Raw genomic sequence first — 13,780 nt, 5'->3', positions numbered from 1 at the left:
GAGAAAACCCAGGATGCGACCCACAGCATACTTACAAGGATGAAATCCCCCAGCATCACACCAAACAAAAATAGTTTTTTTTTGTACTCACCGTAAAATCCTTTTCTCTGTAGTTCACCGACTGACACAGCTTCGATCTTAGACCATTGGGGTTGTTACGCTACCTTCAGGAGAGGACTAGGCATAACATGTTAACATGTAATATAAAATCTAGAACTTTCTAGTTCCGCCCAAGGGGAGGTCCCTTGAAGGGCCACCTCCTTAGGCTTAGGACACAGAGATGGTAACACAATGTCTTTGTGGAACCACCTTCGGCAGAAAAGAAGGTTGTGGACGCAACACCACCTTATCCAGATAGGGCGATTTCCAAGACAATGCCGCCAGTTCCGAAACTCACCTGCCCGAAGTAATGGCCACTAGAAAGACCACTTTCTGGGAAAGAGTCAACAGAGGGATCTCTCTGATATTTTCAAATGGCGGTTTTTGAAGCGTCGATAACACCAGGTTCAGATCCCTTGAAGTCTTAACGACCATGTGGAGAGGCATAGCCTGATCGCTCTCAGCTCGAGCAGATTGGGTCGGCAACTTGTATTCCTCCACCGACTAGGCCCTGGGTCGACTGAACTCCCATTACTTCACCCCAGCCGGTTAGGCGTCCGTTGTGATCACTGTTCATTTCAGAGGTAGGAACGACTTCCCAGACCGAAGTGTCGGGGACCTCAGCCACCAGAGCAGGGAATCCCTGACTAACTGGCTCATCTGAATCTGCCGATCCAGGGATAATGGAGATTTGTCTCATTTTGTCAAAATCTCCTTCTGCAGAACTCTGGTGTGAAACTGGGCATACGGTACTGCCTCGAAGAAGGCCACCATGAGTCCCAGAACTCGTATGCTGAAGCGTAGCAAAGACCACCTGCGGTCCATCAACAGTTTTACCCCGGCTCTGAGCTTGTCTGAAGGGAGAAACACTCTCGCTTCCATGGAGTCCAGCAGTAAGCCTAGGTACTCCAAACGCTGAGTCGGTACAATTACCAACTTCTTTAGGTTCAACGGCCACCAAAATATCTGCAGGGTCTGCAAGGGGATCGCCACATCTTCCTCTAACTCTGAGGCGGAAGATGCTCTCAGGAGGAGATCGTCTAGGTATCCCACGTTCGCAATTCCGCGTTGCTGCAGCAACGCCAAAACAGGAGCCAATACCTTGGTAAAGACTGCCAACCCAAAAGGGAGAGCCACAAACTGGTAGTGGGGTTCCCCGACCGCAACTCGTAGAAATCTTTGATGCCGAAAGCATACGGGTATGTGCAGGTACGCATCCTGGATGTCCAAGGATGCCGGGGAGTCCCCTTGATGGAGTGCAGTGACTACTGAGCGAACTGATTCCATTCTGAACCTCTGTACTTTTACAAAGTAATTGAGGGCTCTTAGGTCCAAGATTGGACGTACCCCTTCCTTTTTGGGGACTACAAACAGGTTTGAGTAGAACCCCTGGAAACATTCCAATTCCGGAACAGGTACTATCACCCCGCGAATCAGCAGGTCCCTTACCGCCCCCATTAGGGAGTAATGTACTCTTATCACCTGTGGCATTTTTAATAATGTCATCCAATGAGGTTCCAAAGACCCGGTCACCAAGGAAGGGAAGATCCGTCAGGGCTTTTTTGGATGCCTGGTCAGCAGACCAGCATTTTAGCTAAATCAGGCACCTCAGCACCACTGCTGACAGCCCTGGATAACAGAGGAAGGGTATCCAGGGCTGCGTCACAAATGTACTTCAGGCCTTGCACTAGTTGGTCTGCTAGTTCCATGCAGACAGCAGAAGCCTGTTCTCTCAATTCGCAGTGCAAAAGTTTTGCCACTCGGTTAGTGTCTCAGACACAAGTGTGGATGCCAGTACTGGTCGTATAGTTGACCCCACAACCGTAAACAAGGAACGAGCCACTGCCATGGCCTTCCTGTCCATGAGGTCCTTAAAGGCAGGAGTCCCCTCTACCAGGATCGTGGTTACTTTGTTTAACCTGGATATTGGGGGGTCCACAACCGGAGGAGCCGACCACTTTTTGAGAAGGCTCTCCTCAAAGGGATAATGCACCGCCATTTATTTGGGGACCAAAAAGGTCCATTGCGGTCGACCCTATTCCTTGTAAATGAACTTATCAAAATAAGTCAGATACGGGAACACCTTAGGTGGATGGCCTGGCTTGCGGAACTCAAAAGGGACCGCTACATCAGCAGAGGCATCTGCTGGCTCCTGAATCTTCAGGGTATAACGCACAGCTGGGACCCAGACGGGGACTCATCCTCAATGTCCGATCGGTCCTGGTCAGCGTCATCTGAAACAACAGAGCAGGGGTCACCAGCCTCAGCAGGGCCCAATTCTGCATCAGCGCTCTCCCCGGAGGACAGGGGGGGCAGGGGCAGTTTTTTACCGCCTTTGCGCCTACGCACTGCCTCCATCTTGGCCAACGAACGAATTGAGGACCGCCGACAAAGCGTCCAGAGGCACTGCACTGTCTGCAGGCGAACCGGTTGCAATTGCCTGGATTTCGGGGGAAGAAACACTAGTTTCTGAAGCCATGCTGACCCTACCCTGTCTGCCACCTGTTGGGGACTTAGGACAGTGATGGTCACAGCCTCCTAACTGCTGCTGGCTGAGGGGCTCTTTCCTACAGGACTCACCACCCTGACTGGTTCTGCGCTGTCCAGCTAGTAGTGCCAGTGTCCTGTGTCAGCTGCCAGATGCACAGGAGACCACACTGCTCTTTGCAGAGATGCTCTGTATGGAGCTGGAACTGACCAAAAACTTGTTCAGGCTTCAAGAAAATGGCCGGCGAGTGTCCAGTATAAAGGACATAATCACAGGGAAAATGGCCCCCGAACTACAGGAAAATGGTCAGAGAGCATGCTGCTCCTTGCCCCACCAAAGATGGTCGCCGAGCACTGTATACCATGAGGGGCAGTGAACAAAACAGGCAGATAAATGGCGGTGAAACAGCGCTACAGCGATCAACAGACACAGCCTCCAGACACCTCAGAGAGAGATCCACATACCTCCAGGGCACAGCCAGCCAGCGCAGTCCCCACCAGGGGAGAGCCCCTGTATATGGCACACACACCGCTCATCATCCCATGCAGCATCCCCCACAGGGAAGGAGGGGAGGGAAGATAGGGACAGGGAAAGAAGAAAGGGAGGTGAGGGACCCCCGAATCGACCTCCCAGGGAATGCCCAGCTGCTCAGCCCCCCCGAGGCAGGGAGAGCTGTACTTACCAGTCCTGAAGAGCTGGGAGACATTCCGTCACAGACCTACTCTCCGATCAGTATGGGGTGGCTGCTGGCCCGGCACACTGTGACGCAGACATCAGTAGCTCGATCATATGTGTGCCCCAGAGCATTTAAACTCACCAACCGCCTCTGGAGCTGAGGCATGTCGTGGCCGACCCAGTGCGGAGCTCTGGTCTGCACACGCTTGCTGGCCAGGCTGGGGGGGCTACAAGGATAAGAGTATTCAGCCTGTCACCCAGCCGGCTGTTGATAGCATATCACAGGATCTTTAATCTTATGCAAAAAGCAAAGCTTCTGCAAAAAAATCCACGGACCGATGGGCCCGAAGGGTTCCTAGGTCCTTCGCAAGGCAGGCTGTGGGGTTGTTACCTAAGGGACCGCTCCTTGGGCAGAACTAGAAAGTTCTAGTTTCTATATTACATGTTAACATGTTATGCCTAGTCCTCTTCTGAAGGTGGCGTAACAACCCCAATGGTCTAAGAGAGGAGCTGTGTCAGTCGGTGGACGTAAGAGAAATAGGATTTCCAAGTTCTGTGGTGAAGTCACCTTCCAAGCCTTCAGTAGGGTGGGAATGACTGAATCAGAGACTCCTTAGCCCTGCTGTTGTAGCTAGTGACTGTAATAAAAATATGGAAGATGAAACCTTTTGACAGAATTTCAGGTCAATCTGGAAGGATACAGGGGTCTCTTGCCAACACATTCACAATATTGAAGTACCAAGTTCTCTGGAGCTAAGCCACGGCAATCAGAATGATCAGAATTCATTCCACTCAAAATCAGAGAAAGTAGAAGCTGTAATGGCAGAAAGGCTTAAAATAAGGGTCCCGAGATGTGACCAGTGCATCCACTGCTTGAGGATCACTTCACTGGAGACAGCTGTTGAGGGCTGAGAAAATCTGCCTGCTAATTTTCCATGCCTAAAATGGGGAAGGCAGACAGTGCAGGAACACAGAGTTCTGCTCAAGAAGGATGAGATCTATTTCCTCCTGAGCAGCACCACTTCTAGTGCCTACTTGATGAGTTACGTATGGCACCAATTGTGGCAGACCAAGAAAATTGTCCAAAATTTCACCCCAACCTATGAAGCTGGCTTCCGTCATCAAGACCCTCCAGGATAAAAGGGAGGAATGATTTTCCCAGAATCCATGAGAGCCACCATTCCAGAGACAGTCTTACCAGGAAATCTAATGACTGTGTCTTCCTGTTGCATGCCATGAAGACATTTGTCCACAAGGATCAAGCTCACCTAGACGGCATCCAGTGTCAGGTCTAAATATTTCAACCTCTCAGCTGGGGCTAAGGTTGACTTTTGTCAATTCAAAACCTATCCATACTTCTCCAGAATGCACACCGTGTGAGACGCATTGATCTTCAGAAGAGAAGCAGACTGCTTCCTCAGAAATAAGTCGGCCAGGTAAACTATAGTAGTGCCACATACTAAAAGTAGTGATGTGCAGTGTTAGTTTTCCACCACACATAGCATTTTGCTTTTAGTTTTAAAGTTAATTTTGGTCTCATCTGACCAGAGCACCTTCTTCCACTGCAAATAGGACTTCAAGATTATCCCACCTGAGCTGTGGATCTCTGTAGTTCCTCCAAATTTACAATGGGCTTGTTGGCTGCTTTGCTGATTAATGCTCTCCGTGCCTGGCCTTTCAGTTTAGGTGGATGGCCATGTCTTGGTAGGTTTGCAGTTGTGCCATACTCTTTCCATTTTCAGTTGATTGATTGAACAGTGCTCCATTAGATAGTCAAAGCTTGGGATATTTTTTTTTTTTATAATCTAACCCTGCTTTAAACTTATCTACAACTTTATCCCTGACCTGTATGGTGTGTTCCTTGCACTTCATGATACTGTTTGTTCACTAAGGTTATCTAACAAACCTCTGAGGGCTTCACAGAACAGCTGTATCTATACAGAGATTCAATTACACACAGGTGGACTCTATTATTAGGTGACCTCTGAAGGCAGCTGGTTTCAGTAGATTTTGGTTAGGGGTATCAGTAAACGGGGCTGAATACAAATGCACGCCACACTTTTCAGATATTTGTAAAAAAATGTAAAATCTATTTATCATTTTCCTTCCACTTCGCAATTATGTGCCACTTTGTGTTGGTCTATCACATAAAATCCCAATAAAATACAGTTACGTTTTTGGTTGTAACATGACAAAATGTAGAAAATTTCAAGGGGTATGAATACTTTTTCAAGGCACTGTGATCATCCAAAGAATGGCCAAATAAACATTACTTTGAATAGGTTAACATTCCACATGTTTTTCAATTCTGCTGACCAACACATCAGCCAAAATATTCTGTCCATGTGCACAAAATATTCCCCCAATGCACAAAAGTTCCTGTATGGGGGTCCTTTAAGGTATCCACTAAGAAGCTAAGAACATGTCGAAAATCCTCCATATTTCTCCTTAATTCAGTATCTCTACTAGTAGATTCCCTCTTTTGTCATGCTATGAGCCAACAGCCACCATTCATGTTTTTAACGCTGCTCCCACCAACACAAATGAACTGAATAGCAGCTTCAGAGGTTTGTCGGAGGCCTCCTTAAATACCGGCACCTGAGGGTCTTGTTGGGATAACAGACTGCTGGATGCACCGAAGACATACTTCATTTGTTAATGAACTTGCTCTTCATGGGGTACTGCTAAGCAAACCTTTTTTAAGAACAAACATCTAGTCAGGGTATACAGTCTGTACAAAACATCCTTTAAACCAAAATCTACAGGGAAGAATTGAAGATGCTATGGCGGTTGCCATGATCCAGATTCTATAACCTTTGGAATAGAGGAAACCAGAAACAGTAGCTTTAAATGAGTCAGTACAGCTTCTGTGAGAAAACTCACCAAGGCCCTTTGGGTCGGAGAGAAACATGGGCCCTGGGGTTCTTCAGTATTTGATTCCCCCGATAAGGATTCTTCTGCCTTCCCTTCGAATAGAACATGCTCTTCTTCCTCTACCTTGTCTTCAACTGTTTCCTCCTCTATTACCAGAGAGGGAGAGGAAATGGGTAACGCTTATATTTGTGCCTAAAGTGGTCCAGGCTGGCAAGAATTCCAGTAAAGCTGCCGCTATATCCCAGTGATAGCAGATGAGAATTCTTCTTTTGTCACAAAGAAACTGAACAAAGGTGACCTGGAAGTTGCGGATAAACCATATAGGTGAAAGCAGTCAGAGCCACATGGAACAAACTGAGGAAGGTATTTGGGATCCATTACCCCTCATTTCACCTGTTCTCTGCTGTGGGACATGGCCTGCTGACACTTTAAACCAAAGTGCACTAGTTACCCCTTACATAATATGTTTCCTTAACCACTTCCCGACCACCTCACATACATATACGTCGGCAGGTTGGCTCTACTGCGCAAAACGACATACAGGTACGTCGGCTCCTTGAAGAGCCTTAGCAGGGGCGCGCCAGCCACCTGCTATCGTGGGTGCGAGAGACAGAACGTGGATCTGTGTGTGTAAATCCACAAATCCTGGTTCTGCCAGGAGAGGAGAGACAGATCGTGTGTTCCTATTAGTTAGGAACAGTGATATGTCTCCTCCTCTAGTTACTCCCATCCCACAGTTAGAACACACACTGAGGAAACACATTTAACCCCTCGATCGTCCCCTAGTGTTAACCCCTTCCCGGCTAGTGACATTTATACAGTAATCAGTGGCTATTTTTTTTTAGCTCTGATCGCTGTATAAATGTCAATGGTTCCAAAAAAGTGTCAAAAGTGTCCAACGCAATGTCGCAGTCCCGCTAAAAATCGCTGACCGCCATTACTAGTAATAAAAAATTAAAAAAAAGAATAAAAATGCCATAAATCTATCCCCTATTTTGTAGATGCTATAACTTTTGCACATACCAATCAATATACGTTTATTGCAATTTTTTTTTACCAAAAATTATGTAGAATATATATATGCCTAAACTGATGAAGAAATTTGTTTTTAAAAATTTTTTGGGGGCGGGTGTTATTTATAGCAAAAACTAAAAAATATATTTTTTCCCCCCCAAATTTTTTTTTTTTTTGTTTATAGCACAAAAATAAAAACCGTAAAGGTGATCAAATATCACCAAAAGAAAGCTCTATTTGTGTGAAAGAAAAAAAGGATGTCAAATTTTGTTTGGGTAACACGTCGTATGACCACTCAATTATCAGTTAAAGCGACGCAGTGCTGTATCGCAAAAACATTTCTGGTCATTAAGGGAATAAAACCTTCTGGGGATGTGGTTATATATGCCAGTGCCCCCTTCCCCCTCAAGGAGTGTGGTCTTCTCTCTCAAAACTTGCTTAACCTGTAGTCCTACAATGAAGGCTCTGCAGCAACCTGTAGTCCCATCGCACAGTGGTGTAATGGTTAGCACTCTTGCCTAGCAGTAAAAAGGGTTGCTGGTTCAAATCCCAACCACGGCACTACCTGCCTGGAGTTTGCATGTTCTCCCTGTGCCTGTGTGGGTTTCCTGTGGGTACCTCCCACACTCCAAAGACATGCTGGTAGGTTAATTGGCTTGGCTGTCTCAACTGGCCCTAGTATATGAATGTGAGTTAGGGACCTTAGATTGTAAGCTCCTTGAGGGTAGGGACCGATGTGAATGTACAATGTATATGTAAAGCACTGCGTAAATTGACGGCGCTATACAAGTACCTTAAATAATAATCATTATCAGGCATGTACAGTTGCAACCTGTAATCCCCAGAACCGCCAGTCCATGACATGTATTCCCACTGGGCACCTCCAAAGGCTGCCTTGTTCAAGCTGTCCTCCTGTCTTCACTGCCAACCACACCTGCGGTGAAGAGGAGAGCAGGAGGCTTTGCCCCACTCATGACATCCTGGCCCCACTGCGCATGTATGCGCAGCCCCGACTATACCGAGTAAAAGGGGCATTTTTGTTCCTTTAGCCTCCCAGATTGCACTTAAGCTATGTAGCCCTCAGGGCAACCCGGGAAGCTACACAGTACCCACAAAAGTGAGAGTACAATGCGCACCAACATTAAAGAAAGACTCAAGGCCCACATTCCTGTCTTTCCACAGGTGTAATAAGTAGCATCAAGGACTACCGTGGGGCACTCACCAATCCATGCTGCAAGACCCCAGGACATTGTGGGCTCTGCCATTAAGGCCATTCAGGGACTCATCTTCCCAGCTGAAGATCACTACCCTGGACCTGTATAGCACCCTAATGGTCGGTAATCTTACAGGCCATCACCTTGTGTCTGGGTACCATTCCTCTGATCCTTGAAAAACCGTAAGGTAATGGATCTGGAAAGAGCCAGTCTCCTAATCATAGATAGAATTTTTGAGACGCTAGCTATTCCTATGTGCAGAGACTCCAAAGATATGACCATCACCCGAAGACACCAGCAAAAAACTGAAGCCCTGTCTAAAGAGCAGAGGTTTTCATGTCTTTTTTTTTTTTGCTGGTGTCCAATCACCTGAAGGTGGCAGTATACCACTACTCTTTCCAAGTCTTGAGTGCTGCAAGAGGGTGATATCAAATCAAATTCAGGTACCTACACTCGCTGTAATAAAAAAACAAGTAGGTTAATGATTTATTAAAGAATAGAGAGTTTTGTTAATATGTGTTTTATATCTATCTAGAGTTCAGCTTTAAAGGCATCTGGTACATTTTTCCTGGTTAGACTATGTAATGTGTCAGTGTAATACATCCAGGTATTTCTCTTCTCACAGAAATCACAGTACTCCTCCTGACAAATTTCCCCTCCATCAAGGTCAGCATCTACTGGCTCAGAGATGACAAAATTATGTGAGTGCCCATTCACACATAAATGGACTGCTGCCATACAGCAAACTGCAACAGTTTACTGTGGGACAGCTCTCCATCCCGGGTGCATTGAGCAGGCGGGAGGGGGCAGTGTGTGTTGCACATTTCTGCTCCCTTTTTTACTACTGAGCTTTATTTGAGTGTATAATGTGACACTTCATCCAAGGCATTGTACAGCAGCGTGGAGCAAGGATTTGCCTTGGAAAATGCAGCTCTTTATTAAATGTATATCTCTGCAAAATAGTAAAAAAAAAAAAAAACATTTGCCATTGTTTTATCCCTTTAAAAACACAGAAAAATACCTGTTGATTTTGCAAGAAATCCAGTGAGCTCTTAGCTTGCGGTTGTTGGATGACAATGCTGCACAGAAATCCCAAGTAGCTTAAAGGATATGTAAAGGTTCATTTAAAAAAACAAAAAGGTCATACTTACTTCCTCTGTGCAGTTGGTAGAGTGGCCCCGATTCTCCTCTTCTCGAGTGCCCCGTTGGAGAGCTCCCTCGGGCACTCTCCCGTGTCCTGCTGCTGCGTCCACTGACACAGACAGCAGGACTCGGCCCCACCCCCCATGTCATTGGATTTGATTGAAAGCAGCGGGAGCCAATGGCTGCGCTTCTATCAATTTATCCAATCAGAACCCGAGACACCGGATGGAGCTGGTGTGCTTGTTCCCGTCGCTGGAAAGACCGGGTTAAGGAAAGTAAAAGGGGGACTCTAGGGGGCAGCTGCATCACACAAGGTTTTTCACCTTAATGCATAGAATGGGGTTTACAAACCATTTAAGTTCTGCTCTTCTGGTCTACAGAGCACCACCTCTACTCATCCCCTCTAAGCACACTGATTTATTTTCCCAGCAAAACATTGATACTGCCGTGAATCCCAAGAGCCTGCTTACAGCACTGTGTAAGGAAAGGTTCATGGGAGCTGTAGTTCTGAGGGGTGTGCTTAGGTCATTAGAAACTGAGCACCCAGCAGCTGCCACTGCAAGAATTTCGAAAGCCTGGTGATAATAGGAGTGGGAGTGATATAAGCAGGTTCTTGCTATAGGAACATGGCAAAAGTACAAGAAAAAACATGCTGGAACATTCCATAGAGCAGCCATTTTAAACTAGCATTCCTCCAGAGGATGTTAGGCATTCCTTGAGATCTAAAGAATTGACCCGACATTTGATAGTGACTGTGTAGGTACAAGACCAACACCACTTGGTAGAGCCAGTGGCATGACAGCAGTAATCTTTTTAGCTACCTTTAAGGGAGGCATTCCAACTATCACTGTAAGAGAAGGCATTTTCTTACTTACTACCAATGTACGGGCCATGCTTCTCACTAATGATTATATTTTAGCAGGGGTTCCCCAAGACCTGAAAATTAATTCAAAAGGTTCCTTAGGTGTAAGAAGATTGATGAAGGCTGCTCTACAGGGAAAGAGGAAGGTTTGGGGGTAAAGTTGGTTCATGGTTAAACAAAATACTTTAAAATGTTGCCATTGTTGCAAGCAGTCAAGGAGAGGAGTGCATCTGTTTATTCCTCCTCTGACTTACATAGTTCTCCTCAAGAGATACAAAAAAAAAAACACAGGGGGTGTTCTTTCATCCCACCAGACTCCCTCCAATTGAAATAAAAAGCAAAAAATATTTGTATATACATGTAAAAAAACAAGAATAAACCCAAACAAACATTATAAATACCCTTTTTTATAAGTGTTCACATACCCTCTGCTCTCAGCTGCAAAAGAGCTGGGGGAGGAGAAACAGCAGAAAACTGGTCTTCCCTGTGAATGGCTGTGGACAAGTCTGATCAGTGGAGAACAGATTGAGTTCTCAGCACAGCTAGAGATTTGACCATGCTGTGCTCCCATGCCAAGTGTGGTTAGTTTTTAATAGGAAAGCAGAGGGACTGGCAAGGACACCAATTCCACACAAATGAAGCAATACAAAGAGAATAGGATACTTTTTCATACAAGTACATGGTACAGCAGGCACATATCAGGAATATGAAATGTTGGGTTTACATATTTCTTAAAGCTGAACCAATATCTTGCTTTGTATTGCTGTTATGTGGTCAGGCTGCATAACAAGTACAAAATGTAGCATTTATTTTGGTGTTTAAAATGGTTTTAGAACAGCTGTCTGACTTTCTACCTGCACAGGGCAGCTTCCTACAAAGTGCATTAGTCCGGGGCTCCAGCGGTCTAATGCCCCCTGCACAGTGCTCCAATCACCAACAATGCTCAGGAAGCATAGGGTCAGGGACAAGGTAAAAGAAAAATTGTGCTGGGACATAGTCCCTCTCTTAACCACTTCAGCCCAAGAAGGATTTACCCCCTTAAAAATAACCAGGCCATTTTTTGCAATATATCACTGTGTTATTTTAACTGACAATTGCACGGGCGTGCAACGTTGTACCCAAATAAAAATCCCCCCACATATAAAGCTTTCTTTTGGTGGTATTTGATCACCTCTGTGGTTTTTATTTTTGCACTATAAATAATATATATAATTTTTACTTTTTTGTTATAACATATATCCAATAAAAAAAATGAAAAGAACAAATATAGTCATCAATTTAGGTCAATATGTATTCTTCTATATATTTTTGGTGAAAAAAAAAAAAAACATGCAATAAGCGTATATTGATAGTTACATAGTTAGTAAGGTTGAATGAGCGTCTACAATTGTCCCTATCCCTGTACATTGTACACTCACATCGGTCCATCCAGTTCAACCTGAGTGAGTGTCTACAATTGTCCCTATCCTTGTACATTGTACATCGCACACTCACATCGGTCCTTACTAGGGCCAATTTTGGACAGAAGCCAATTAGCCTACCTGCATGTCTTTGGAGTGTGGGCGGAAACCGGAGTACCCAGAGGAAACAGGGACAGGGAGAGCATGCAAACTCCAGGCAGGTAGTGTCATGGTTGGGATTCGAACCAACGACCTTTTTTACTGCAGGCACAGGGAGAGCATGCAAACTCCAGGCAGGTAGTGTCGTGGTTGGGATTCGAACCAGCAACCCTTTTTACTGCTAGGCGAGAGTGCTAACCACTACACCACTGTACTGCCAGGGTTTTTCAACTCCAGTCCTCAAGGCGCCCCAACAGGTCATGTTTTCAGGCTTACCATTATTTTGCACAGGTGATTTGATAAGTTTCCCTGCCTTAGTAATTACCACAGCCGTTTCATGAGGGAAATCTTGAAAACATGAACTGTTGGAGCGCATTGAGGGCTGGAGTTGAGAAACACTGATCTAGCCTGTCTGATTAAAAGAATACTACAGCTGAATCAGGATGGCCCATCTTTCATCTATGGTGGCCCTAATTGTTTTATATTTTTTTCTGTGATAATAGGTTGGTGCAAAGTGAATTAAAGCGGGGTTCCACCCTAAAGTGGAAATTCCGCTCATCGGAACCCTCCCCCCCTCCGGTGTCACAATTGGCACCTTTCAGGGGGAGGGGAGTGCAGATACCTGTCAAAGACAGGTATTTACACCCACTTCCGGGCATAGACTCCCACGGGAGTCTATGCCTCTTCCTGTCCCTGCTGGGACACACACGGGTCCCAGAGACAGCTTGGACAATTCCTATTGCGCTGCGCGACTTGCGCATGTGCAGTAGGGAACCGGGAAGTGAAGCCGCGACGCTTCACTTCCTGGTTCCCTCACCTAGAATGGTGGCGGCAGCAGCCGAGCGATCGATCGGCCTCGGCTGCCGACATCGCTGGACCCTGGGACAGGTGAGTGTCCATTTATTAAAAGTCAGCAGCTGCAGTATTTATAGCTGCTGGCTTTTAATATTTTTTTTCACAGTGAAATCCCTCTTTAAACAATTTGTCCCTAAACACTGGGAAGACCATGGAATTAATAATGGATTTCAAGAAGAGGAAAACGGACATGGCTACACTCTACACAGAAGAGAATTGGTAGAGCGGGTTTATGCTTTTAAGTTTTTAGGTATTAAGATCTCAAAAAATGTATCCTGGTCACTGAATGTGACAGCTGTTACCAAGAAGTGTCATCGATATTTATATTTCTTGAGACTTCTCTCCTGAGAAAAAACATCTAATGCCCCGTACACACAAGCAGATTTTCCGTTGTAAAAAACTTGGATTTTTTTTTGACGGAATTCCGCTCAAGGTTGGCTTGCATACACACGGTCACACAAAAGTTCTCTGAACTTTCGATCATCAAGAACACGGTGATGTACAACACTACGAGCCGAGAAAATTAGGTTTATTGCTTCCGAGCATGTGTAGGAATTTTGCGCGTCGGAATTTGTACAGATGATTGGAATTTCAGATCGGAATTTTTTCCGATCGGAAAATAGAGAACCTGCTCTCAATATTTTGCTGATGGGAATTCCGCCAGCAAAAGTCTGCATACACACGGCTAGAATTTCCAACCAAAAGCTCACATCGGACTTTTGCTGGGGGAATTTCCGATCATATGTACGGGGCATTAAAGTCCTTCTAAGACCTGTTTGGGAAGCAATCACACACATTACACCCTCCAGAGAAACACTAAATCTTTCATCAGATATCCTTCACTCATGAAGTACAAAATGAGCATATTTTGTGGAGTGTACCACATATTTTTAATAGATAAGTTCACCACTGGAACATGTTACACGTCTCACCAGTTTTTACGGTGGTATGTAATGTAACATGCTCCAGCATCTGCATCCTTTCACCCTGATCCCCC

General features: G+C 45.5%; 1 protein-coding gene across 5 annotated transcripts in view; it reads right to left on the bottom strand.

Moving 5' to 3' along the window:
- Positions 1–13,780, bottom strand: part of RCOR3 (REST corepressor 3) — an 86,523-nt gene that overhangs the window by 30,927 nt on the left and 41,816 nt on the right. The gene's annotated exons all lie outside the window — the stretch shown is intronic.

This window comes from Lithobates pipiens, unplaced genomic scaffold (genome assembly GCF_037356315.1).
Source record: "Lithobates pipiens isolate NorthernLeopardFrog02 unplaced genomic scaffold, aLitPip1_a1.2 Scaffold_18, whole genome shotgun sequence".
Classification (NCBI taxonomy): domain Eukaryota; kingdom Metazoa; phylum Chordata; class Amphibia; order Anura; family Ranidae; genus Lithobates; species Lithobates pipiens.
Note: the sequence above shows the minus strand (reverse complement) of the source record. Positions and strands in the feature narration are given on the sequence as shown.